Raw genomic sequence first — 26284 nt, 5'->3', positions numbered from 1 at the left:
GGAGTGGGCCGGGGCTCGGCCCGTGCGAGGAGAAAGGGAGAGGAGAGAGTGGCGCGGCTGCTCGGGCCGCGGAAAAGGAAATGGGCCGGCTTGGCCCATGCGGGAGTGAGGGGAAAAGGCCCGAGGAGGAGAGGGAGAGAGGGAGAGGGGAGTGGAGAGCTGGGCTGGGCCAAGGGAGTGGGCTGCTCTCTTCTATTCCCTTTCCTTTCCTTTTCCTTTACTCTAACCATTCAAACAAAGCCATTTGAATTCAAATAAGTTTGAATTCAAACCCAACACGATTAAAACAATGCACCAGCATGAATGCACAATCAAGTTGATCTTATGATAAATTTTATTTTCCTGTGTTATAAAATTACTTTAAATACGACAAAAATTAAAGAAAAGCATGGAAAATTTATTTAAGCCCAAATAAATTCATTAAAATTAGGGAAAATTTACCCTAGGGTGTTACACGGTGCGCGTGCGCGTGCGTCGCGGCGCGGCCGAGGCAGGGGCTCGCGTGCGGCCAGGGCGAGCGTGCAGGAGTGTTCGTGTGCGTGTGCGCGGCACGGGCGCGGTTGGCCCGGAGCAGGCGCGCGCGCGTGCGGAGGCCGAGCAGGGGGCGGCGCGGGCTGAGCAGTGCTCGGGCAGGGGAGAGGAGAAGGGGAAGAAGGGGGAAGGGAAAAGAAGAAAGGAAGGAAGTGAGAAAAGGAAGAGAGGGAAAAGGGGAAGAAAAGAAAAGAAATAGAGGGAGAGAAAAGGAGAAAGAGAAAGGAGAGAGAGAGAGAAAAAGGGAGGGGCGCGTCGGCGCCGGTCGCGGCGGCGACCGCGGCCGGTCGGCCACGCGCGTGCGGGATTCGCGCGCTGCGTGAGTTAGGACTTGCGCCGGCGCTGATTGCGGAAAGCGGTCGCGCGCGGTCGTCGTGACGCGGTGGCGAGGGTTGAGGCGGTGCGCGCGGGCGTTGTGCGGCACAGGGCGGGGGACGTAACGCGCACGTGTGGCAGAGGGGGTCAGGGTATTACGGTGAGTCCGCTCTTAGTTGGAACACCCTATCGCGTAGTTTAGACTCGAGATTTTCAGGGCGTTACAAACCTACCCCACTTAGGTGAATCTCGTCCTCGAGATTCGGCTGGCTTCTAAACAGATGGGGGAATTCTTTCTTTAGGGCCTCCTCGCGCTCCCAGGTTGCTTCCTCTACTCCGTGTCGGCTCCATTGAACCCTGCATATCCGTACTTCGGAATTTCTTGTCCTCTTAGTGACAGTGTCTAGAATCTTGACCGGCACTTCTTGGTATCGCAAATCCGGCTGCAGGTCTATTGTTTCCGCCGGCACGTGTTCTCCCTCGGGTACCCTCAAACATTTTCGTAATTGCGAAACATGGAACACTGGGTGTATATCTGACATTTCTTCCGGTAATTCCAGTTGGTATGCCACGGCTCCTATTATCTTCAGAACTCGATACGGTCCAATGTATCGAGGGGCCAATTTTCCTTGCACTTGAAACCTTCGCGTTCCTCGAATGGGTGAGACCTTGAGATAAACAAAATCTCCTGGGTGGAAACTTATTTCTCGCCTCTTCCTGTCTGCGTAACTCTTTTGTCGAGACTGGGCCGCTTTCAAGTTCTCGCGGATCTCCGCTACTTTTTCTTCAGCTTCTTTTATAAGTGCGGGCCCTACTAGCGCACGTTCTCCAACTTCCGACCACACTAAGGGAGTTTTGCACTTTCTCCCATAGAGGGCTTCGAATGGCGACATGCCCAGGCTGGCTTGGTAACTATTGTTGTACGAGAATTCTGCATAGGGCAGACTCTGTTCCCAATCATTTCCATAGGTCAGGACACATGCTCTCAGCATATCTTCCATGATCTGATTCACCCTTTCGGTTTGACCATCCGTCTGTGGGTGGTATGCGGAGCTAAAGTCTAACTTAGTGCCCATGGCTTTATGCAGGCTTTTCCAAAACCTAGATGTAAATTGGGTCCCTCTATCCGAGACAATTCTGCTAGGCACTCCATGTAACTTTACTATGTTTTCCACGTAAAGTTTTGCCAGCTTTTCTCCACCATAAGTGGTCCTTACGGGTATGAAATGTGCCGATTTAGTGAGTCGATCCACAATTACCCATATGGAATCGTGTCCCTTCTGTGTTCGGGGTAGTCCCACTACAAAGTCCATCCCTATCTCATCCCACTTCCACACCGGAATAGGCAAGGGTTGCAATAATCCTGCCGGCTTCTGATGTTCGGCCTTTATCCTTTGACAAGTGTCACAATGAGCCACGAATCTTGCAATATCCGCCTTCATTCCATTCCACCAATATTTTTGCTTTATGTCCATATACATCTTGGTGGATCCTGGATGGATGGAGTAGGCTGAGTTATGGGCTTCGTCCATGATTACTTGCCGGAAGTCTCCATTCTGGGGTACGCAAATCCTATTCTCGTACCACAACGTTCCCTTATCGTCCACTCTGAAACCCGGTGCTTTGTTTTCTCCAGTTTGTTTGCAAATCCTTACTAACTCTTGATCCGATCCTTGAGCCTCTCTGATCCTATCCTCTAGTGTTGATCGGACATTCAGCACTTGGCTGGAACCTCGAGGAACAATGTGCACGTTTAATCGTGCCATTTCCTCGCGTAGATGGTCATCCTCGGGTCCATAGCTTTTCCGGCTTAAGGCATCGGCTACTACGTTTGCTTTCCCGGGGTGATAATGAATTTCCAAGTCATAGTCCTTGACCAGCTCCAACCATCTTCTTTGCCTTAAGTTTAAATCCGGCTGGGTAAAGATATACTTCAGACTCTTGTGGTCGGTGTAAACCTCACACTTATTTCCAATCAGGTAATGTCTCCAAATCTTAAGGGCATGCACTACGGCTGCTAATTCCAAATCATGGGTCGGATAATTCTGCTCATGAGTCCTGAGTTTACGGGAAGCATATGCAACGACTTTCCCGTCTTGCATCAGTACACACCCTAATCCTTGTCGAGATGCATCACAATAAATGACAAAATCCCGATGAATGTCCGGTAGGGTCAGCACTGGGGCGGTTGTCAACCTTTGTTTCAACTCTTGAAAACTTCTTTCACAACTTTCTGTCCAGGCGAACTTCTTCTCCTTCTTAAGAAGTTCCGTCATGGGTCGGGCTATCTTGGAGAATCCCTCAATAAATCTCCGATAGTACCCAGCTAATCCCAGAAAGCTTCTGATTTCACTAACGTTAGTCGGTCGCTGCCAGTTGGAGACTGCTTCGACCTTTTCTGGGTCCACTGCTACACCTTCCGCGGTTAAAATGTGACCAAGGAAAGCTACTCTCTCCAGCCAAAATTCACACTTGCTGAACTTGGCATATAACCTATGTGCCCTCAGCTTTTCCAATACTACCCGCAGATGTTGCTCATGTTCCTGAATACTCTTGGAGTAGATAAGTATGTCGTCGATAAAGACTACGACAAACTTATCCAGCTCGTCCATAAATACTTTGTTCATGAGGTTCATAAAATAGGCAGGGGCATTGGTTAGTCCGAAGGACATTACGGTGAACTCAAACTGCCCATAGCGGGTGACAAAAGCTGTCTTAGGGATGTCACTTTCCCTAATCTTGAGTTGAAAATACCCTGACCTTAGATCGATCTTGGAAAAGTACTTGGCTCCTTTTAGCTGATCGAAGAGGTCATCAATCCTGGGGAGGGGGTACTTATTCTTAATGGTAACTTCATTCAGTGCCCGGTAATCTACACACATCCTCATACTCCCATCTTTCTTTTTGACAAACAGAACCGGGGCTCCCCATGGCGACGAGCTTGGTCTGATAAAGCCAATCCGTTGTAGTTCTTCTAGTTGCTTCTTTAATTCCGTCAATTCCGAGGCCGCCATCCTATAGGGTCTCTTGGCTATAGGGGAGGTTCCGGGGTTAAGGTCGATGACGAATTCTATATCCCTGTCCGGTGGCATACCGGGAAGTTCCTCGGGAAAAACATCTGGGTATTCGTTCACTACCGGGATTCCTTCTAAGGGCTGGGCTTCCATGCTAAACACCATTGGGTCAAACTTACTATCCCGGGTATGGCAGATCACTTGTAATCCTTCGGGGTTTGTTAGGTGTACCACTTTGTCAGTGCAGCCTATGAGACCATTGTGTCGGCTTAACCAGTCCATCCCAAGGATCACATCTATTCCCCCAGGCTTAAGTACTACCAAATCTGCTAGAAAGTCTACCCCACTTAAATTGATCCTTACCCGTGGACAACCCAATTGACAATTGATGTCGCCTCCAGGCGTCCGGGTTAATAAGGGTATTTTTAGTAGTACTGTAGTTATTTTGTGTTTCTCCACATAGCTCGAGGATATAAACGAGTGTGATGCTCCAGAATCAAATAATACTGTCGCTAGAGCCGAGTTGACTAGGTACTCACCGAGCACTACGCCTTGGGCTTCTTGAGCCTCCTGCGCGTCGATGTGGTTGACGCGGGCTCGTCCAAATGATTGCTGCTTCACCTGCTGGCTGCCATCGTTGTTGCGGACGGGCACTCGGTTGGCACCGGTTAGGGCTGGTCTGGGCCCATTCACCGTGTTGGAAAAGGCTGATGTGGCCGGCCTATTCTTGGCATAAGGGCAATTGGCAATGTAATGCCCTATTTCACGGCAGTTGAAACAGGCCCTAACATTGTTGTTGTCGGAGGCGGCCAGGCTTGTGTTGCCCTGCGGGGCCCTCATGGTATTCTGACTCTTGGGCTGAGCTTCAGAGGCTCGTGTTCCTGTCACTTGGGACTGAGTCCTATACTGCATTGGGGCCTGGGATCTTGGTGCAGTGTAGTTGGAGTTCCTCGGCTTTTGGAAGCGGTCCTGTTGGCGGGCCTTACCCTCCAAGAATTTGCGTTTATTATCCTTTCTCTCTTCAGCTTTGGCCCTTTCTGTGAGGATAGCCTTGTTCATCAGGGTGTTGAAGTCCGGATAGATCTGGGGAGTAAGCAAGGTCCGGAGCTCTGGGCTTAATCCCTTCTTGAACATGTCTTGCTTCTTATCGTCGTCATTCACTTCTTCCGGCGCGTACCGGGCCAATTCTATGAACCGGTGGGTGTATTCTTCCACTGACATGCTTCCTTGTTGTAGTGCGCGGAATTCATCCGCCTTGCGCTTCATAGTGGCCGAAGGGATGTGGTAGCGGCGGAACTCCCTTACAAATTCTCCCCAGGTGATGGTAGAGGCATCTTCGGCTGCGGCACAATAGTTTTCCCACCAGGATAATGTTGTTCCGGTGAGCTGGTGGGCTGCCAGAAGGACTTTATCCCGGTCCTGGCATTCGAATGGTTCGAGCTTCCTCTGAATTACTCGCAACCAGTCGTCAGCATCCAACGGGTTGCAGGATCCGGCGAAGGTAGGTGGCTTGGTCCTTAGAAAGGCCGTCAGCTTGTCGTTCATATTCTGCCCTCGTGGCTGCCGGTTAATGAGGGCATTCGCCAGAGTCTCCAGTATGAGGGTCTGGTTATGGACGATCTGCGCCAGGTCTCCGAGGGGTGGGGGTGGTGGTAGTTGTTCTCCTTCTTGACTTCCCCCTCGGTTCTGGCTTACTTCTTGCTCTCCTTGGGGAAGATCTTGTTCAACGGGCTGTGCTCCGACACTAGCGGCTACGGGGTTCCGGCCACGGGAGGCCCTCGCGACGTTCCGGGGGGTCACCTGTTGATTGGGTAAACTAGGGTTACGATTATGTGATGTTTAAGTTGTTTAATTCGTATATATATAAGGCAGAATCTACCTCCTGCCGGTACTCATATAAATAATCAGCACACAACAAACCAGCAAACAACATCACAAACAACAAGCACAAACCATTTTATTACTGCAAGGGGGTTACAACTTAGGGTAAGGCTAGGTATCGTACTACTCGTCTGGGATCAGGTACCACAACAAAAGTGGCTGGGGACACATTACTAGGGTGGCGCCGGTCATTTTACTCGCGGGGCAAGCCTTCTTCTGGGGCGGAGAGCGCGAGTGATCCTTGCTCGCCGTCCTCTGGGTTTCCACCGGTCAGGGGTTGCACTTGAGCATTCCTTTCGACGGCGGCAGCAGAGCTTTCAGGGTTTCCGGGTGGGGCTTGTGTGTTTCCAAAAAGGGGTCCCCATCCTATGATGGGCGTCCCGAGTAAAACATGATCCTCCCCAATTGCCGGGACTGGTGTCCCACTCCGGGTCCAATCTTGCATGCGCCGGTCTCGGGCTTGCCTGAGGCTTTCTTGGGCGACTGCTTCGTTACTGACCGCGGCTGCGGCTCTTGCCTCGGCGTGGGTGGCTCGGATCTGCTGTAATCTCACTGCGAGCTCCGCTTGCTCGGCTCGATGGGTCTGCTCCCTTAGAAGGTTGGCTTGCTCATCAAAAAGTTGATCCAGGGCGGCTAGGTAAGTAGCTACTTGGTACAGGGGGCCTTCTTCGTGGCGTCGTCGCTCCAGGTTTCTCATGCGTGCTTCCCAGACTGGGGTTCTGATGGCCGGCGGGAAGAACTTCGCTGGCGTGGGGGCGAGGTGTTCTTCAAAAATCCGGCACAAATAACGGAGTGCTTTTCTGATGGCCAAGGAGTAGGTGTCTTGGTTTCTAAACCCTGTGGCGGTCGCCCGCCAGGGCTAGATGTCGGGGTAGCGGTTGCTCCTGGCGATGACCAGGATCACCCTGCAGCGGAGGGTACCATGGTGCTCGTACTCTCGGCTGTAGTACCTTGGGCGCTCTGTAACGCCAAGGCCTTCCAGGGTGTCGATCAAGAGGCTGGGGAATCCAGGTGCAGCTTGGCAATCGCCCTGGGTCCATCCTTCCTCAGCCATCTGAAACAGAAACAGGGTAAACAATCTGGTACAGGTGCAACGGGAGTAGTTGATATTTATTATTACAACAAGGGTGGTACAGTTTTCATGGATACGTGGTCATTCGGGTAGGGTTTTTGCTAGGGGTGCTAATCCTATCATGGGGATTCTTCCTCGGTCCTGATAGAGCGCTTCTTTATTGGAAGGAACCGATCCATCTCGTTTTCGGTCTGAGTACCCTTGTCCCAATGGGTCTCCATGGGTTCTTCTTCTTCTTCCTCTATCCATCCACCTATTCCGTTGCGGTTCTCGTATTCTTGCATCTGGGCTTGGAGGGCGGCTAAGGAATACTCGGCGTTTGCAGCTCTTGTCCGTTGTTCCTCCAGCTCCTGGGTTATCCTTTCAATCCCACGGATTAGCTGCTTCAGTTGCGCCGACTGTTCGCGGTAGAGTGCATCCAAGCCAGTAAGGTAGATGGATAGGTGGGAGACCGTATCTTCTAGGTCTTCTTCTTCTCGTCCAAGTCCCCTCATTCGGGCAATCCAAGTGCGTCCTCTCCCCTCAGCGGGTGGGAAAAATCCCATAGGGGTCCGCTGAAGGTGGTGCCTGTAGAGCACACGCAGCCGTCGCAGGGCTTTACGGGCGGCCTTTCGATAGGTGTCGGGGAAGCGGAAACCAGTGGTGGAGATGAACCAAGGGTCCACATCCGGGTAGCGGGTGCTCCTCTCCACAAAAATCATCATGTCGCACCAAAGGGTGCCTCCGGCGATGTACTCACGGTAGGCATACTCCGGTGGCTCCATGATCCCAACACGTTCCAGGCTGAGCAATAGTAACTTGGGGAGGCCGGGCTCTGCGTGGCAGATTCCGCTAACCCATCCATTGCCAGCCATCTGGAACAAGGCAAAGACCAGTGGTGAGTGTTTGTGCAGAAAGTTTCTAAACCAGGACAAGTTCTAGGGTCTGAAAAGGGGTCTCGCTCCTAGGGTCACGTCCTACGGCTAGCCTACGGCTCTGATACCACCTGAAGCGTCCCCCCATCAGGGAAGACTTAAAAGTGTTGCTTTATCAGTCCCAGGAGGCTGATAACACTTTTATTTCATCAGATGGTACATCACCGTACACCTCTTCGCGGTAATGGGCATTGGAGCGCCACTATCGCGAGGATTACAACTAAAATCCACACAACTACACTAACTACGAACAGGGGATCACCAGAGTCTTGCGCCATGCGGAGCTCCAACGGTGACCTCACCCACAGGCAAGACTGGGTGCAGGACGGAACCCTACACGACGTCTTCTGGGATATAGTCGGGATCTTCCACTGTAAAAGTAAGAACGGGGTGAGTACGAACGTACTCAGCAAGTCCAATCACACCCGCGGAGGGGTTAAAACAGAATTACATGCACAGGATATTCCAAGGATAAGGTATGGTTCATTTGCGGAAAACTTGACTTTATGCAAAGGTTCATTTCAAAACATTTTCAAATCAAGTCGTTAAACATCAAGGAGCACACGGTGGTGATCCACACAGGATCCAGTGTAAAACTGCTACCGGACTCTCCGTCCGCCGTAGCACACGGCACAACTGCCGGACACTTCCAAACAACACACACCAACACATCCATTTCCAGAGAGAAACACTAGTTATGTGACCACACCATAACTTGCCCAATACCGTGGGCACGGCTATTCGAATAGATTTTAACTCTGTAGAGGTGTGCAACTTTACCCACAGGTGGGGTACCACAGCACGAACACCTTAGTGCCGGTGCAGATCCCATCAAAGCCCTTACCCACCTTAGCTAGACCTGACTAGCCACCACGGGATCTATCAAGGGGTCATTCGACCTATCACCGAGGTTTAACCGGGGCATAAGTCACACAGAGCTTATCCCGTCTCCTTGATCACCCGTTGCTCCCAGCTCTCCTGATGGCTATCAGACTAACTAGTGGGGTTAGGCCAAGCCGTTGCCCATACAACGGTCAAGTGGTTTGCACGACAGGAAGCTAGGTGAGACGACACATCAACTCGGTCCTTAGGGGTGACAAGATGGATATCTCCCCTCCACGCTCAACCACACAGGTACGAGCACACCAACGGCAATTCACACAGAAATGCCATCCATCCCGTCCGACTCGTTTCTCAAATCCGCATTTTTACCCTTTCCCACACACACGCATTTTCTTTATAAAATCAGGTGGTCAAGGTATAGTTGTCACAACAAGGGTGGCTATCTACCATGGTTACGGCACGCAAAACCATGCAATTTTATAAAACAGGCCATCGGGTTGTGTTTATAAAAACTAGGACAAAAACATGCATCAAAGGGCGGAATTGAACTTGCCATCGTCAAACCCTTGCGGGAGGTCCTGATCGAAGCACTGTCCCTCGGGTTCGGGGTCGCAGTACTGGTCCTCGGTTGCTTGGTTGCAGTCGGGAACTTCTTCGTTCACTCCGTGTCCTACGACGCAAACAAACAGACATACAATCAAGCGTAAGAACTAAAAGTTTTTATCGTTGGGCTTGAATCGGAAATAATTTAGTTACGGAGTTAGGGGTGATATCTTTGGGTGGTTTCTTAATGGCATGGCTAAAACTATACTAGAAAGGGCGTGGTAAAGTTTCGGGTCGATCGGAGGTCGTTTCGCACATAAAATGACGAGCCAAAGATGGCTTCAGTGGTTAAACGGGGGTTCGAGGGCTTGTTCGTAAATATCCGGAAAGAGTGTGGACCTATTTGTAAATCCTAGAAATACCCTAAGCATGCTAAAAGGTGTCGAATATGTTTAGGTTTATGTTCCGAGGGGTTTGATTTGAATTAACGGAAAGGGTAGGGCTATTTTTGCAAAAGGGGATAGATAAAGGGGTTTCTTTGGAGAGAAATAGAGAAGGGGAGGGGGCTTTGGGAAAAACCGCCCCTTTCTTCCTCCTCTTGCCAGTAGAGAACAGAGGAGGGGAGGGGGGGGGGTACGGCGCCGGCCAATCCTCGGCGGCCGAGGCCCGGGCGGCTCGGGGTGGAGGGGGAAAAGAGGGAGGGGGGCGCAGGGAACCAGTTCCCGACCTCACCTCGGGCCGGGGCAGCGCGTGGAAGCGGGGCGGCGGAGGCCGGCGATGGTGGCCGCGGGAGCTCGGCGGGGTGGTGCTGGGCGTGGAGGAGCGAGGGGCTGGGTGGCGGTGCAGGTCGTGGGGGGGGGGTGAGCCGCGCGGAGAGGCCAATTTATAGAGGGGGAAGGCAATGGGGCGGCGGAACCGTGCGGCGGCCGGTCACCGGCTCGGCGGGCGGCGCGGTACGCCTTAATGGCGGCCGTGTCGTGTCGTGTGTGTCGCCAAGCGGCGGTGTGGCGAGGTCGAGGCGACGTGACGCGGGCACGTGGGGCGGCGCGCGCGCGGCGGGGCGGGGCAGCGACGGGCGGCGCGGCACGCGCGGCACAGAGCGCGCGGGGGCGTGGCGTGGCGCAGCGGGCGACACGGCGTTGCGGGGCCGGGCGTGCATGCGGCGCGGCGGAGCGCGGGCCAGGGCGTGCGCGAGCGGCGGCCGACACGGCACGGCGCGCGGCCACGCGGTGCGCGTGCGCGCGCGTCGCGGCGCGGCCGAGGCAGGGGCTCGCGTGCGGCCAGGGCGAGCGTGCAGGAGTGTTCGTGCGCGTGTGCTCGGCACGGGCGCGGTTGGCTGGGAGCAGGCGCACGCGCGTGCGGAGGCCGAGCAGGGGGCGGCGCGGGCTGAGCAGTGCTCGGGCAGGGGAGAGGAGAAGGGGAAGAAGGGGAAGGGAAAAGAAGAAAGGAAGGAAGAGAGAAAAGGAAGAGAGGGAAAAGGGGAAGAAAAGAAAAGAAATAGAGGGAGAGAAAAGGAGAAAGAGAAAGGAGAGAGAGAGAGAAAAAGGGAGGGGCGCGTCGGCGCCGGTCGCGGCGGCGACCGCGGCCGGTCGGCCACGCGCGCGCGGGATTCGCGCGCTGCGCAAGTTAGGACTTGCGCCGGCGCTGATTGCGGAAAGCGGTCGCGCGCGGTCGTCGTGACGCGGTGGCGAGGGTTGAGGCGGTGCGCGCGGGCGTTGTGCGGCACAGGGCGGGGGACGTAACGCGCACGTGTGGCAGAGGGGGTCAGGGTATTACGGTGAGTCCGCTCTTAGTTGGAACACCCTATCGCGTAGTTTAGACTCGAGATTTTCAGGGCGTTACAGCCTGTCAGGCCCTTCTCCTCCCCTGCGCCCGAGTCGGACTCGAGCTCGAGTCCGAGCTCGATCCGCTCCTCCGCGCCGCCTCCGCCTCGGGCCCGCACGCCCAGGCGCGCCCGCGGCCGCTCCTATTTAAGCGCTGCACCCCCACGCCTCGTTCCCCCACGCTCCAGCCGCCACCTCGCGCCCTAACCCTAGCACCCGAGCCGCCTTTGCCGCTCGAGCTCCGGCCCGTCGCCGCGCCGCCGTTCCGCAGCCGCCCGCCGTCGATCGACCGCCTCCAGAGCACCGCGTGGTGGTGAGGAAGCTTCCGGGCCGCCTCTCTTTTTCCCTCCCGCACTCCCGTGCCCGCGCGAGCTCGCCGGAGTCCCCGAGCCGCCCCTCGTCGCCGGCCGCCGCCGACGGCCGCCGCCTCTCCCTCTCTACCCCCTAGATCGGTTCCCCGCGTCACCCTCTACCTCCCCGTCCAGATCCGGACCCGAACCAAGCCGGGAAACACGTTTTCGTGTTCTCTCCGGCGAGCCGCCGCCGCCTCCGTCTCGCCGCCGGCGCCCCGCCGCCGCTCCCGCGCCGTTCCCCCCCCCCCCCCCCCCCGCCAGCACGATCCCCGCCGTCGGATCGAGATCTAGTGGCCCGCGTCACATCTAATCCCGGGTCAACCATATTAGATACCGGTCAACCATGCCACTTTTGCAATTTAGCCCTTAAGTTTCCCCGAAATCAACCCGCCGTCCTTTCCAGTTCAAAAGTAATCGCGTTTAGGTCCTGATTCTTTTGTTTAGACCCTTGTACTTTTCCAAAATAGAACCCGCCGTCCTAGACCTGTTAGTTTTGCGTTCTAACCCCTCTGTCTAGGGTTTAATTTCATTTTAGCCCCTGGTTTCTTTGTTTTAAGTCCTTTTAGATCCAAATCTTTGCAGATAAGTCCCTGGAACCCCGTTTTAGCCATAACTTCTCCGTTTTAACTCCGATTTCGTCAATTCTTGCGCTCACGCGATCCTTACGACTTATACAATGTTTTTAAAATATTATTTTGTTCTATTTATATTGATTGGTGTACTGTTTCTTATTATTTGCACTTGTTTGCCTGTATGTGCTTGTGTGCGACGTTAGACGGTGCGCAGTTCGAGGATCCGCAGGGCCAAGACTTTGAAGAATTTCCTGAGCAGCAGCAGTTTGCTAACGAAGGCAAGTGGTCCTTGATCATGTTTCAGTCCTATTAATATCATAATTACACCTTTACTTTATATGCATGCATGTGTCTAGAATATGTTGGAACCCAAGTTAAGGACATGCCTAGTTTCAATATATCTTCCTTGATTAAACATGGGTGTTTACATTTACGTTGTAGCTGCGCTTATTGCTTCTGCATAGATTTAGGTTGGATAACTTGGATATCAATGATGATGTTCTACCTTGTTCTGGAATGCTGTTTGGCGATAATTAAGAATATTGAATCAATTGGAACATGGAGAACCACCCAGGAAAACAGTACAACCACAGTACTATATGGCTCTGGTCTTGGCTAATTAATTAGAAACTCTAGCTTATGATAATCTTACCGAAAGGGCAAGAGGGGTTGCATCGACGGGGTATAGCTCGGTCCTCTTGAGGCACATGGCTATGTGAACCTTGGCTAAGGTACTTCCTCATTAGGGAGGGTTATGACCGCTTTGACTTGAAACCTTAGCGGATTGTCATAAGCTAGGGAAACTTTGTAAAGGCCTCGTAGTGAATCCCTGCCACTCACCTCGGAAGTGTTTAAGGGCCTTGCAAACCCGGGCATCAAGGGAAACACGAGCTGTGGGTAAAGTGTACAACCTCTGCAGAGTAAAAACTGATATATCAGCCGTGCTCACGGTTAAGAGCGGCTTGGACCCTCACATGATAATTGAACTGGAAGATGACTTAAGCTGATGTTCTTTATTTGTTGTTGTTGTTTATTTACTCAGTCTTTTTTATAAGGGTCGGTATAAACTTAAACCTAGTTAAGGTTTGCTAAATAAAACTTGACCAACTAAAATGCTTATCGCAGTCAAACCATGTCAGCTTATCCTTGATTTTAGCCTTGCATGTCATATTATTCCCTCCACTTGCTGAGTACCAACCATAAGTGTACTCACGCTTGCTTTATCAAAACAATGCTGCTCAGAACAAGATAACTTTCCGGAGTTTCCTGAAGATATTGGAGATTTCTAGGCGTATGTCTCCCAGTCAACTGCCTGTGAAGATGAAGTCCGCTGCTATTTAACGACGCTTATTTATTTGCTTAAGATTAAGACTGTCAGTCATGTAAAAAAGTACTATTATACTCCTTTCCGTTAATGCATTATTTCGGATACTCGCTCGTGACGTCTACTGTATGTGCGGAACTTGATCCTGGCGCACATACGGGATGCATTCGGTTATTTTTCTTAAACCGGGTGTGACAGAAGTGGTATCAGAGCAGTGTTGACTGTAGGACGTTAGCCTAGCTAGTAATGGTCGAATTTTAAGTCTCATCTTGCTTAGAAACCAAGCTTCTGCCTGTTCGCTTTTGAAAACTGCTTAATTCTTTATTACATCACTATCCTATCTCCTTGAACTCATGCTTGTCTCCCAAGTATGTTGATGTTTTACCAGAGAATGCATTCTTGCTTTAAGGCCACTCATAGCACTCTTCTAAATGTCCTCTATCTTGCGCTGCCCTTACTTCTGTTGCAGATGGTCAGGACTAGGCAGACTGCCCGTAAGAGCACCCGTGGACCACCGCATCCGATTCATCACTTGCAGGAGGTGTCTGACCCAGAGGATGACCACTGTTTCAACCATTCCCATGGGGGATGGGTGGAGACCGACACTGAGGAGGAGCCCATGGAGTTGCCAGACGACCACCCAGAGGTCTCAAGTGGCAGCAATGAGGGCCCTGCAGGAGGAGATGGTGGTGATTCAGGTGCCGCAGATGGAGACAAGGATGAGGGTGGTGATGGTAATTCCGATGCACCAGGAGATGACGACGACGATCCAGATGATGAACTAGAACCAGCTGTCGCCACAAACCTACCACCACCTGAGCCTCGCTATGAGAAGCAGATACTTCACTTGGACTCTGTTGAGGGTCCATTTCCCGCGCTTCTCTGGAGGGCTATGCAGAGGATTGGTTTTCCGCGACAGCCGCATTACGAGGCTCACTTGTTCAGGAATGCCTAGCAGGAGGAAGAGTGGTTGGTGTCAGTATTGATTTGTGTCCCAGATGAGAGACCTGGTTGCTGGGTGGAGTACTCCAAGCACTTTGACGCGGTGCCAGGAAGACCTTGGAGGCAGGGACTAGTGAAGCTGCCAGGAGGGCACTCTACTATCTCTGTCACGCTTACAAGCATGATCTTCAGGGCACGGAGTTTCAGCAGTTCCCACGGCGCAAGAGAGGAGCTACTTGTGCGCATATTCCTGTCCCACCCTCTGGGGAAGGGAGCCTGCTCATGGATACTACGCAGGAGCTGGTCGCTGCACTCAGCACGGATCTAGACGCAGCCGGGATAGAGATCCTGGAGGTCAAGGAAAAGCTGCTGAAGACTATCAGGGAGAAGGCAATTCTGGAGGCTCGGCTGAGAGGAGATCCAGTGTTACCTCCAGAGTATGACAGTGACGAGCCGAAGGAGTACCTGCCTGAGTCACCCCCTCGCAAGCGCGTTCACTACGGAGAGCTCGGCTATCGCACCAGCTATCGTTAGAGGATAAATTTAGGAATTAAGGTAGGAGTGTGTTCTTTCTAGGAAGGAGTTTCTCAGAGTCTTTTGTAATCGCTAGTACGAACGATCTTAATAGTGTGCTAAATTAGAGGTGTGCTTGGTTTTGTGACAATGATATGATTTGGATCTTTGTAATGATTGCGATAGGTGGTGGAGTGATGACCACAACCATATCAAGCTATTAATATAAATATATAGTTAGTAAGATGCTGGGGATGTCTGTTTCTTTGCTATCTTTACCTTACCCTTGTTCCTATCCATTTTCCATGGTTGAATTCATGAGTCTCCTTTTTCTAACCCAATCAGATGGTGAATACCAGGTCCGGGTCAGGAGTTGATCAGCCCGCAGCGTCGCGTCGGAGAGCGCACAACAGCACCAATCCCGAGTCACAACCAAGCCAACCACACCAGACGCCACCCGCAGGGATGGAGCAGTTCCTCGCTGCCCAGACTCAGCTGCTGACCAACATGGCGAACACCATCGCCAACATGCAGGCTCAGATGAACCAAGCTCCACCACCTCCACCACCACCAACAAGGGACAGACACAGGGAGTTCATGAGTCACAAGCCTCCCACATTCTCTCACTCACCGGATCCACTTCAAGCTGATGACTGGATCAAGACCGTGGAGAAGATGCTCAATCTCGCTCAGTGCACCGATAGGGAGAAGGTCCTTTACGCCTCAGGCAGACTGGAAGGGACCGCCGCGGATTGGTGGGATGCTTACACCGCAGCTCATGACAATCCCGACACCATCAACTGGCAGGAGTTCAGAAGCAGGTTCAGGGAGCAACACATACCCAAGGGTCTGATGAAGCTCAAGAAACAAGAGTTCCTTGCACTAAAACAAGGGACAATGTCCGTGAGTGAGTATCGGGACAAGTTCATCCAATTGTCTCGTTACGCCCCTGTAGATGTCGCAGATGATGAGGAGAAGCAGGATCACTTCAGAGAGGGTCTGATTGGTCCTATCAAGTATCAATTAATGGTGCACACTTTTGACAGTTTCCAGAAGATGGTGGACAAGGCCATCATGGTGGAGCATGCTCGCAAGGAGATGGGCGAGTAGAAAAGAAAATACGAGTCATCGACGCAGTCCAGCAGCAATGCACATCCTCGCTTCAATGCTCCGCAGGGAACACCTTTCCGCCCAGGAGGACAAAATGTCAACTTTGGGCAAAGTCAGTACCAGCGCTTCAACCAACAGGGTCAACAGCAACAAGTTCAGTACGCAGGGCAGTCAGTGCAGCGCTCCAACTTTCAGCAGAATCGCCAGGGCACTCCTGCGGGCACACCGGTGAGAAACAACACCACTGCTCCCGCCAGTGGTAATACTTGCTTCAGATGTGGTGAAGCGGGACATTATGCCAACGGGTGTCCCAAGAAAAATATTCCGAACACTCCAGGCCAGTTCAACAACAGCGGACAGAGGCAAATCCCGCAACAACAACAACAGCCCCGAAACAACACGCAGACGCCCCAGAGCAACCGGGGCCAGCAAAACTACGTCCGCGGGCGGGTGAATCATGTGGCCGCGGAGACCGCTCAGGAGGCTCAGGACGTTGTGTTCGGTATGTTCCTAGTCAACTCTGCCCCTGTATCAGTTTTGTTTGATTCCGGCGCATCGCATTCTTTTATTTCTGCTCAGTTTGTTGCAAAACATGGTATTGCCGTGCACTCTATGTCAAACCACATGCTAGTTAGTTCACCTGGGGGAAATATGAGGGCCATGTATCAGTGTCTTGGAGTCAGTTTCAAGATTGTGGATAGAGAGTTTCGTGCAAACTTTGTGGTACTGGATTCCAAGGGAATCGATGTCATACTTGGAATGGGATGGTTATGCAAGGTTGATGCAGTAATTCAGTGTGCCAAAAGATCAGTGGTTCTCACTAGTCAGGAAGGTGAAAGATTCGAGTTTGTCGCGACACTTCCATCGGCAGCAGATTGTGCAGTGAATCAGATGAAGGCCAGTTCGATGGAAGATATCAGAGTTGTCAGCGAATATCCAGATGTCTTCCCTGATGATTTGCCAGGTATGCCACCTGAACATGACATTGAATTTATTATAGATCTTTTACCTGGTACTGCACCTATTGCTAAGAGGCCATATAGAATGTCAGTTGGTGAATTAGAGGAACTTAAGAAACAACTGAAAGAATTGCTAGATAAGGGATATATTCGTCCTAGCTCTTCACCCTAGGGAGCACCAGTAATATTCGTTGAAAAGAAGGATGGTACACAGCGGATGTGTGTTGACTACAGGGCATTGAATGAGGTGACTATCAAGAACAAGTATCCATTGCCGCGTATAGAAGACTTGTTTGATCAGTTGAGGGGAGCCGAGGTATTCTCAAAGATTGATTGGAGGTCAGGTTATCATCAACTAAGGATACGACCCTCGGATATTGCCAAGACAGCATTTACTACCAGATATGGGCTATATGAATATACGGTGATGTCGTTTGGATTGACTAATGCTCCAGCTTACTTTATGTATCTGATGAATAAAGTGTTCATGGAGTATCTCGATAAGTTTGTGGTGGTATTCATTGATGATATTCTGGTGTACTCCAGGAATGAGGAGGAACATGAGGAGCACTTGAGATTGGTTTTGCAGAAACTCAGGGATAATCAGTTGTATGCGAAGCTCAGCAAGTGTGAATTTTGGTTGGAGGAGGTCTCGTTTCTTGGCCATGTTATCACGAAGGGAGGTATTGCAGTAGACCCAGGGAAAGTCAGAGACGTGATGAATTGGAAGCCACCTACAACCGTATCGGAAATCCGGAGTTTCTTAGGACTCGCGGGATATTATCGGAGGTTTATAGAAGGCTTCTCTAAGGTAGTGAAACCTCTTACTTCACTACTCGAGAAAGACAAGAAGTTTGAATGGTCAGAGGCATGTCAAAACAGTTTTGATGAGTTGAGAAAAAGGCTGACGACCGCACCAGTGTTGACTATGCCCGATATTCACAAGAGTTTTGATATTTATTGTGATGCGTCTAAGCAAGGTCTTGGCTGTGTGTTGATGCAAGAGGGACATCTGATTGCATATGCGTCCCGTCAGTTGAGAAAATATGAACAGAACTATCCTACGCATGACTTGGAGTTGGCAGCAGTGGTACATGCTCTAAAGATATGGAGGCATTATTTGCTGAGTCACAAATGCCAGATATACACTGATTATAAGAGTCTGAAGTATATTTTCACTCAGAATGACCTCAACTTGAGACAACGAAGATGGTTAGAGCTCATCAAGGATTATGATTTGGAGATACACTATCACCCGGGGGAAGGCGAATGTGGTTGCTGATGCCTTGAGTCGCAAGAGTTATGTGAATGCGGTCATGGTTAGTCAGATGCCTCGGGAATTGTGCAAAGAGTTCGAACGTCTCAATCTGGGGTTCATCGCTCATACGGGAGGAATCACTATTGAAGTGGAGCCAACTTTCGAGCAGGATATACGAAAGGGTCAGCTTGAGGACTCTAAGGTACAGGAGATAAAGGAAATGATAGAAGCAGGCAAGGCACCAGATTTTACTGAAGATGAACATGGAACAGTATGGTTCAGAAAGAGGATATGTGTGCCAGATGTGGATCACCTCCGAGAGAAAATTTTGCAGGAAGCTCATGACTCGGCTTATTCTATCCATCCTGGCAGCACAAAGATGTATCAGGATTTGAAGGAAAGGTATTGGTGGTATGGCATGAAACGTGACGTTGCAGCTCACGTGGCATTGTGTGACGTGTGTCAGAGAGTTAAGGCAGAACATCAGAGACCAGCCGGCTTGTTGCAGCCATTGAAGGTGCCAGAGTGGAAGTGGGAAGAAATCGGTATGGATTTCATCGTGGGGTTGCCACGTACTCGAGATGGTTACGATTCTATATGGGTTATAGTGGATCGGCTGACCAAGGTGGCTCACTTTATATCGGTAAAGACAACGTATACAGGTGCACGATTGGCAGAATTGTATATCTCCCGAATTGTGTGCTTGCATGGGGTACCTAAAAAGATAGTGTCGGACAGAGGAACACAGTTCACGTCTCGATTCTGGCAAAAGTTGCATGAGTCAATGGATACGAAGTTGAATTTCAGCTCTGCTTATCATCCACAGACTGATGGGCAGACAGAACGGACGAACCAGGTGTTAGAGGATATGCTCAGAGCTTGTGCATTAAAACATGGAGGCAGTTGGGATAAGAGCTTGCCGTTTGCAGAATTCTCTTATAACAACAGTTTTCAGGCCAGTCTAAAGATGGCACCGTTTGAGGCACTGTATGGCCGGAAGTGCAGGACTCCGTTGTATTGGAGTGAGACAGGTGAAAGTCAGTTGTTCGGGCCTAAGATTATTAAAGAGGCTGAAAGACAGGTACAGGTTTTTTGTGAGAACCTGAAGGTGGCTCAGTCGAGGCAGAAAAGCTATGCAGATACTCGACGACGGGAGTTGACTTTTGAAGAAGGGGATTTTGTATATCTGAAAGTGTCACCTATCAGAGGTTTGCGCAGATTCAAGGTTAAAGGGAAATTGTCGCCTCGTTACATTGGCCCGTTCAAGATTCTAGAACGGAAAGACGAGGTGGCTTACCAACTAGAGTTACCTGCACGATTGTCAGACGTGCACAATGTGTTTCATATCTCTCAGTTGAAGAAATGCTTGAGGGTACCCGAGGAGCAGTTGCCACTGGAGGAACTGGATGTGCAGGAGGATTTGACTTATGAGGAGCACCCGATCAAGATACTGGACACAGCAGAGAGAATTACCCGGTGTAAGAGAACTCGGATGTGCAGGGTTCAGTGGAGTCATCATTCAGAGGATGAGGCTACCTGGGAACGAGAGGATGAGTTACAGGCAGAATTTCCCCAACTCTTTGCTAGCCTGGCCGAATCTCGAGGACGAGATTCCTTTTAAGGGGGGTAGGTTTGTAACACCCTAAATTTTACAAAGTGCAAAATTTAATAAAAGGATGGGTTAGAGGAGTCATTTGATTTTTGATAAACAAATTTTCTTAAAAGTATAAAAATAAATATAGGTAAAACCATATGATTGTGCATTTCATGCCCTTTGCATTGATATTTTTGGTTGCAGATTATTTGAATTTAAATTTGAATTCAACTTCCATATTCAAATTCAAAAGCAATTGCTCTTTTTCTTTCTTTTTCCCTCCCCCCTCTTCTCTCCTTTGGGCCCAGCCCAGCCGGCCCCTCTTCTCCTCTCCCTTTCTCCTTTTTCTCTCCTTGCAGCCTAGCCCGGCCTTTTCTCTCTTCTCCCTTCTCTCCGCTCGGTCCGGTCCACCCCGCGCGGCCCAAGGCCGCGTTTCTCCCTCGCGCCCCTCTCTTTCTGGGCCGCAGCTCGCCCGACGGCCCAGCCCCGCGCGCACCCCCGCCTCTTCTCTCTCTCTCTCTCTTCTCTCCCTACCGCGCTGACACGCGGGGCCCGCCTGTCAGGCCCTTCTCCTCCCCCGCGCCCGAGTCGGACTCGAGCTCGAGTCCGAGCTCGATCCGCTCCTCCGCGCCGCCTCCGCCTTGGGCCCGCACGCCCAGGCGCGCCCGCGGCCGCTCCAATTTAAGCGCCGCACCCCCACGCCTCGTTCCCCCACGCCGCAGCCGCCGCCTCACGCCCTAACCCTAGCACCCGAGCCGCCTTTGCCGCTCGAGCTCCGGCCCGTCGCCGCGCCGCCGTTCCGCAGCCGCCCGCCATCGATCGACCGCCTCCGGAGCACCGCGTGGTGGTGAGGAAGCTTCCGGGCCGCCTCTCTTTTTCCCTCCCGCACTCCCGTGCCCGCGCGAGCTCGCCGGAGTCCCCGAGCCGCCACTCGTCGCCGGCCGCCGTCTACGGCCACCGCCTCTCCCTCTCTACCCCCTAGATCGGTTCCCCGCGTCACCCTCTACCTCCCCGTCCAGATCCGGACCCGAACCAAGCCGGGAAACACGTTTTCGTGCTCTCTCCGGCGAGCCGCCGCCGCCTCCGTCTCGCCGCCGGCGCCCCGCCGCCGCCTCCGTCTCGCCGCCGGCGCCCCGCCGCCGCTCCCGCGTCGTTCCCCCCCCCCCCCCCGCCAGCGCGATCCCCGCCGTTCGGATCGAGATCCAGTGGCCCGCGTCAGATCTAATCCTGGGTCAACCATATTAGATACCGGTCAACCGCGCCACTTTTGCAATTTAGCCCTTAAGTTTCCCTGGAATCAACCCGTCGTCCTTTCCAGTTCAAAAGTAATCGCGTTTAGGTCCTGATTCTTTTGTTTAGACCCCTGTACTTTTCCAAAATAGAACCCGCCGTCCTAGACCTGTTAGTTTTGCATTCTAACCCCTCTGTCTAGGGTTTAATTTTGTTTTAGCCCCTGGTTTCTTTGTTTTAAGTCCTTTTAGATCCAAATCTTCGCAGATAAGTCCCTGGAACCCCGTTTTAGCCATAACTTCTCCGTTTTAACTCCGATTTCATCAATTCTTGCGCTCACGCGATCCTTACGACTTATACAATGTTTTTAAAATATTATTTAGAAACTCTAGCTTATGATAATCTTACCGAAAGGGCAAGAGGGGTTGCATCGACGGGGTATAGCTCGGTCCTCTTGAGGCACATGGCTATGTGAACCTTGGCTAAGGTACTTCCTCATTAGGGAGGGTTATGACCGCTTTGACTTGAAACCTTAGCGGATTGTCATAAGCTAGGGAAACTTTGTAAAGGCCTCGTAGTGAATCCCTGCCACTCACCTCGGAAGTGTTTAAGGGCCTTGCAAACCCGGGCATCAAGGGAAACACGAGCTGTGGGTAAAGTGTACAACCTCTGCAGAGTAAAAACTGATATATCAGCCGTGCTCACGGTTAAGAGCGGCTTGGACCCTCACATGATAATTGAACTGGAAGATGACTTAAGCTGATGTTCTTTATTTGTTGTTGTTGTTTATTTACTCAGTCTTTTTTATAAGGGTCGGTATAAACTTAAACCTAGTTAAGGTTTGCTAAATAAAACTTGACCAACTAAAATGCTTATCGCAGTCAAACCATGTCAGCTTATCCTTGATTTTAGCCTTGCATGTCATATTATTCCCTCCACTTGCTGAGTACCAACCATAAGTGTACTCACGCTTGCTTTATCAAAACAATGCTGCTCAGAACAAGATAACTTTCCGGAGTTTCCTGAAGATATTGGAGATTTCTAGGCGTATGTCTCCCAGTCAACTGCCTGTGAAGATGAAGTCCGCTGCTATTTAACGACGCTTATTTATTTGCTTAAGATTAAGACTGTCAGTCATGTAAAAAAGTACTATTATACTCCTTTCCGTTAATGCATTATTTCGGATACTCGCTCGTGACGTCTACTGTATGTGCGGAACTTGATCCTGGCGCACATACGGGATGCATTCGGTTATTTTTCTTAAACCGGGTGTGACAGTAACCATACATTACCATAGTGCATCATATTCATGGTTATATATCGAGCATTGCACTTTGAATTGGAGCATTTTGTCATTACCCCTTGATTGCATCAGTACAAATAGGCATGTTTTGCAATCAACATCACCTAAATCATTCAAGTAATAAACTGTGAGCAGGAATGTTTCAAACATCACTTATCAATCTCTCGTACTATCCTCACTTGCTATCCATAAGTTTTGTGATGAATGTCGCCGACATTTATCATCCTCATGTTGTGATCTTAGCTCTATGAGAACTTGATCACCTTTCTTTCTCATCTCTCGTCAAACTTATCCATGTACAATCTATCTATGCTCTCGTCATACTTATCTCGTCATACTCCAACGGCTTTTATCATCAACCTCAAGTTTCTCTAGTGTGATTGCTTCCTGTCACATCAAGTTTCTCAACAAAGTCTCTTCCATTTAGAGTCTTTCGTTCTGAATCTCGGGACGAGATTCTTTTTAGGGGGGAAGGCTGTGACAGTTCATGTACTTGTAAGCTAGGCATATAATTTGTTAGTGTGAAGTATGTGCTTGTTAGTGTAAAGCTTGTGTGTGTTTGTGTGAAGCTTTTGAAAATTTATAGTGCAAGTAAAATGGGTATTTTTGTAATTATGGAAAAACTAGGGTTGTTTTTGCAAAATATATTTGGATAGGAGGTATCTTCAAATAAGTGAAGGGTGGTTTTGCAAACATGTTTTTCTTACTTTATGTCTTGTAAAAAATATATATTTATCCAAAAAGTTGCATTAGAAATGCATGTGTTGAATTGTGTAAAAGTTTGGGTAAAATGGTAAAAATAAGGGTGTTTATGTAATTTTATAAAAGTACAAGTCCTTTTATGCAAATAGTTGAATTTCAAAGTTACTTAGGACTAAAGTGTAAAAGGTGCAAGTCATTATGACATGTCTATCCAACCATTATGACGTGTCTATCCCATCATCATGACGTGTCATAAATACTTGCATTTAAGTCCTAGATTTTATGAAATTACACTCTTTAGGATAAAAGTAATTCAAATCCAACTTTTGTTCAAAATTTAACTTGTAAAGATATAAGTTTTGAGTGTTTGAACTTGAGCCCTAAAGCAATGTTGTAGAGTTTGAAAAACTCTCCAACTTTCATTTTGGGCATTTCTTCATTAGGGTTATAGATTGATGTGAAACTTATGCTTTACAGAAAAGTCCCTGTAGTTTTCTAAAATTGCGTATAAGTCCTTGGGGAATTTCATTCCCCCTTCTCCTCTGTTTTTCTTCTTCCTGGTGCTTCCTTATCCTCTACCGGCGGCATCCCCTTTCTCTGCTCTCCATTCCTATCCCCACCCGGTTTTCCCCTCTCTCTCTCCTCCATGCGGCAGCAGGTTGGGCGAAGCAGCACAGGCACCGGGCTTAGGCGCTGGTGGCTCCAGGCGGCGCTCAGGCGCGCAGCTGCGCCAGGCGGCGGCGTGCGGGAGCTGAAGCGCTAGCGCGGGGGCGCGGCTCGGGAGGCAGCGGGCAGCAGCGCGTGCGCAGAGCGGCGCGGGCTCGGGCGGAGGCTGGCACTGGCGGCGCGCGTGCAGGCAGGCACGGGCGCGTGGACACGAGCAGGCACTAGCGCAGGAACGGGGATGGCTCGACTGGGCGCGCAGGTGGGCTGGTGTGGCGCGAGCGCTAGCGGCAGGTGTGCGCGGGCGGCGCACGGTGGAGTGCCCGAGCGAGCTGGCGGCGTAGGCAGGCGCTAGCGGCGCGCGCGCGTGGCGGAGCCGAGCGCGCGCGGCACGGGCGTGCCCAGAGACGGAGCGCCGGCGGCGGGCTGTGCAAGCGCTGGCATGGGCTGGAGAAGGGCGTGCGGCACGGGCGGCGCTAGAGCGCAGACGCGCGTGCGCGGAGGGGCCATGTGCGGAGCTGGCGACGCAGGAGCTAGCAGTGCAGGCAGCGAGGCCGTGCGTGGGGAGACCAAGCGGTGGGTGACGACCAGGCATGCGCGCAGGACTTGTGGTGGAAAGCTTCTGCGCAAGATGCGGGAACGCGATGGCCGTATCGAGGATGCAGCTAAGGAGTTCGACGAAATGCCGATGCGCGCGATGCCGAAGAACGCGAGGGTCCTGCTGCTGGGCGAGGCGTCAAGGGTGCAGGACGCCGTCGGGCGGATGTTGCGACGGTGTGCAGAGCAACGGTGTGCAGGTGCAGCGTGACAAGGCCGGGGCGACGTGGGTCCAGCAGATGAGGAGGAAGAGGAGTAGCGAGGAGTGGACGTGCGTGCAGCAGAGGCACGCGCAAGAGAGCAGAGGAGCAGCAGCACGAGGCGGTCGAAGCGGAAACAGCGGCGCGGGCTTGACATGCAGCGCAAGACTGGCGGCGGTGGTAAGCCGGCCCTGATGGCGTCACAGCAGGTGGAAAGGGCGACGGAGTTGCAGAACCCGGAGGTCCGAGCGGAATTGAACCGGCACGTTCGCGAGTGCAAGCGGAAGTGTTTTGCCAGTGGCCGGCTCGGCTCGATTCCGCAGGCGAGTGCGCGTTCAAGGCAACAGGCCACGCGCGAGCAGGTTAAGGGCCAGTGGTGTGAGAGCAGCACAGGAACAGTGTGCAGGTGATGCGACCAGGCACGGCAGTCCTACAAGAAGCTACGCGGGTGTGCCGATCGTGTTTCTGCAGCACACGCGCGTGAGCAGAGGAGGCTTAGCCCGTGAGCAGGAAAACCCTGAGGTTCGCGGAGAAGTTGGCATAGCGAACCAATCCGGTTCCATCGTCTCGTCCCATAAGTCCACAACATCCAGCAACTCCTATTCCTCGTCGATCTTTTCCGTACCGGAACCCCATCACCGTCGAGCACTTCTTATCGTCAATCCTGTTCATCGCGGGAATTCACTTTCCACCCATTCTCCTCCACAACTAAGGTTAACCCAAGGTTTGCCTCGATCCACTAAATCTTCCTAATACCAGCGACTCCTTTGCCGAAATATCGTCGTTATCTTCCTATTCTCTGTTTTCCCCGACCAGGGACTTAATTGCTTCGATTTAGAAAGTTCTAGGGTGTTTTCTGTAAGATTTCCAGAACTTTCTTTATTCCAAACCAGTGAACTTCTACATTTCATAGAATTTTGTAAGAAGTTCATAAAAATACAAAATCAGTTTTGTTTGAATCCTTAGGTTAAAATCTATAAGTTTTATGTTGTGATCTTGAGTTGAAAGTCTTTGATTTGTGGTCTAGGTTAAATATTAGGGAATGAATGCTTTATTTGTACCTTGTGTTATATGCATGTGTTATAACTAAAAAGTAATCATAGAATGTATGTCTTATGTGGAGATGTGTGATATCTAGTTAATACTTTTACACAAGTGCTCAAGTCCCTACCATCAAGATGTTGTCCTTGTTTTGATTGCAGTTTCCTTAAGGCACTTTTGTATAAAGATCCTTGTTAGTCCGGGTGTATCTGCTGCTTAGCTTATATATCTCTGCAGCTATACTTCAGTGTCGGCTATCAGCTCAGCCGCTAAGCATCCGTTTCCTTTGAGTCTAGGATGTTTCTGTGTAACAACCGTCAGCCGATGCATTTCTTTTGATATGCTTCTACCATCGGCTGGTTAGCTGATACGGTTGTTATCTTTCTAATATCGGCTATCGCCGATACAATTCTTTTGTTCTGTCCTACATCGGCTGCACATAGTCGATGTATCGGAGATGCACACACGATCTTAGGGTTCTTGCTATCGGCCGATCCAAGCCGATTCTAGTTGTTTTCCATATCGATCAAATATGGCCGACCAATCCTTAGTTTTCTCATCCTTATCCGCACACTTCTATCAGCCGATTTCTTAAGGCAAAGTAGATAACTCTCTCCTTTGCCTATTCTATTGGCTAAACCCCTGTTGTTCCAATCGACTCCGTTGTAATCTTCAACAAGTAGCCGATTCTAATTAGTTGTCCTCCTAAAGCTCTGTCTAAGTTTAGTTTTAGATCTTTTTGATTGTTATGTGAGTAGTATGTTAAATGAGTGTTGGATTGCAACTTTATCTTGAAGTAGAATAGGTTTACGTGCACCCTTTGAATGTGATGTTGCATTGCATGTAGATACGACCACTTCCGCATACCGTATCTACGAGATCTCCCAAGAGTCTGCAGAAGATGTCTCTGAAGACCAAGTGAACGTCACCAAGGAATTATCGGAAGCCCCGAACCAAAGTTTGGAAGCTAGTAATACTAACATCTCT

The sequence above is a fragment of the Panicum hallii genome, chromosome 4, assembly GCF_002211085.1.
Source record: "Panicum hallii strain FIL2 chromosome 4, PHallii_v3.1, whole genome shotgun sequence".
Classification (NCBI taxonomy): domain Eukaryota; kingdom Viridiplantae; phylum Streptophyta; class Magnoliopsida; order Poales; family Poaceae; genus Panicum; species Panicum hallii.
This window is presented reverse-complemented; position numbering follows the sequence as displayed.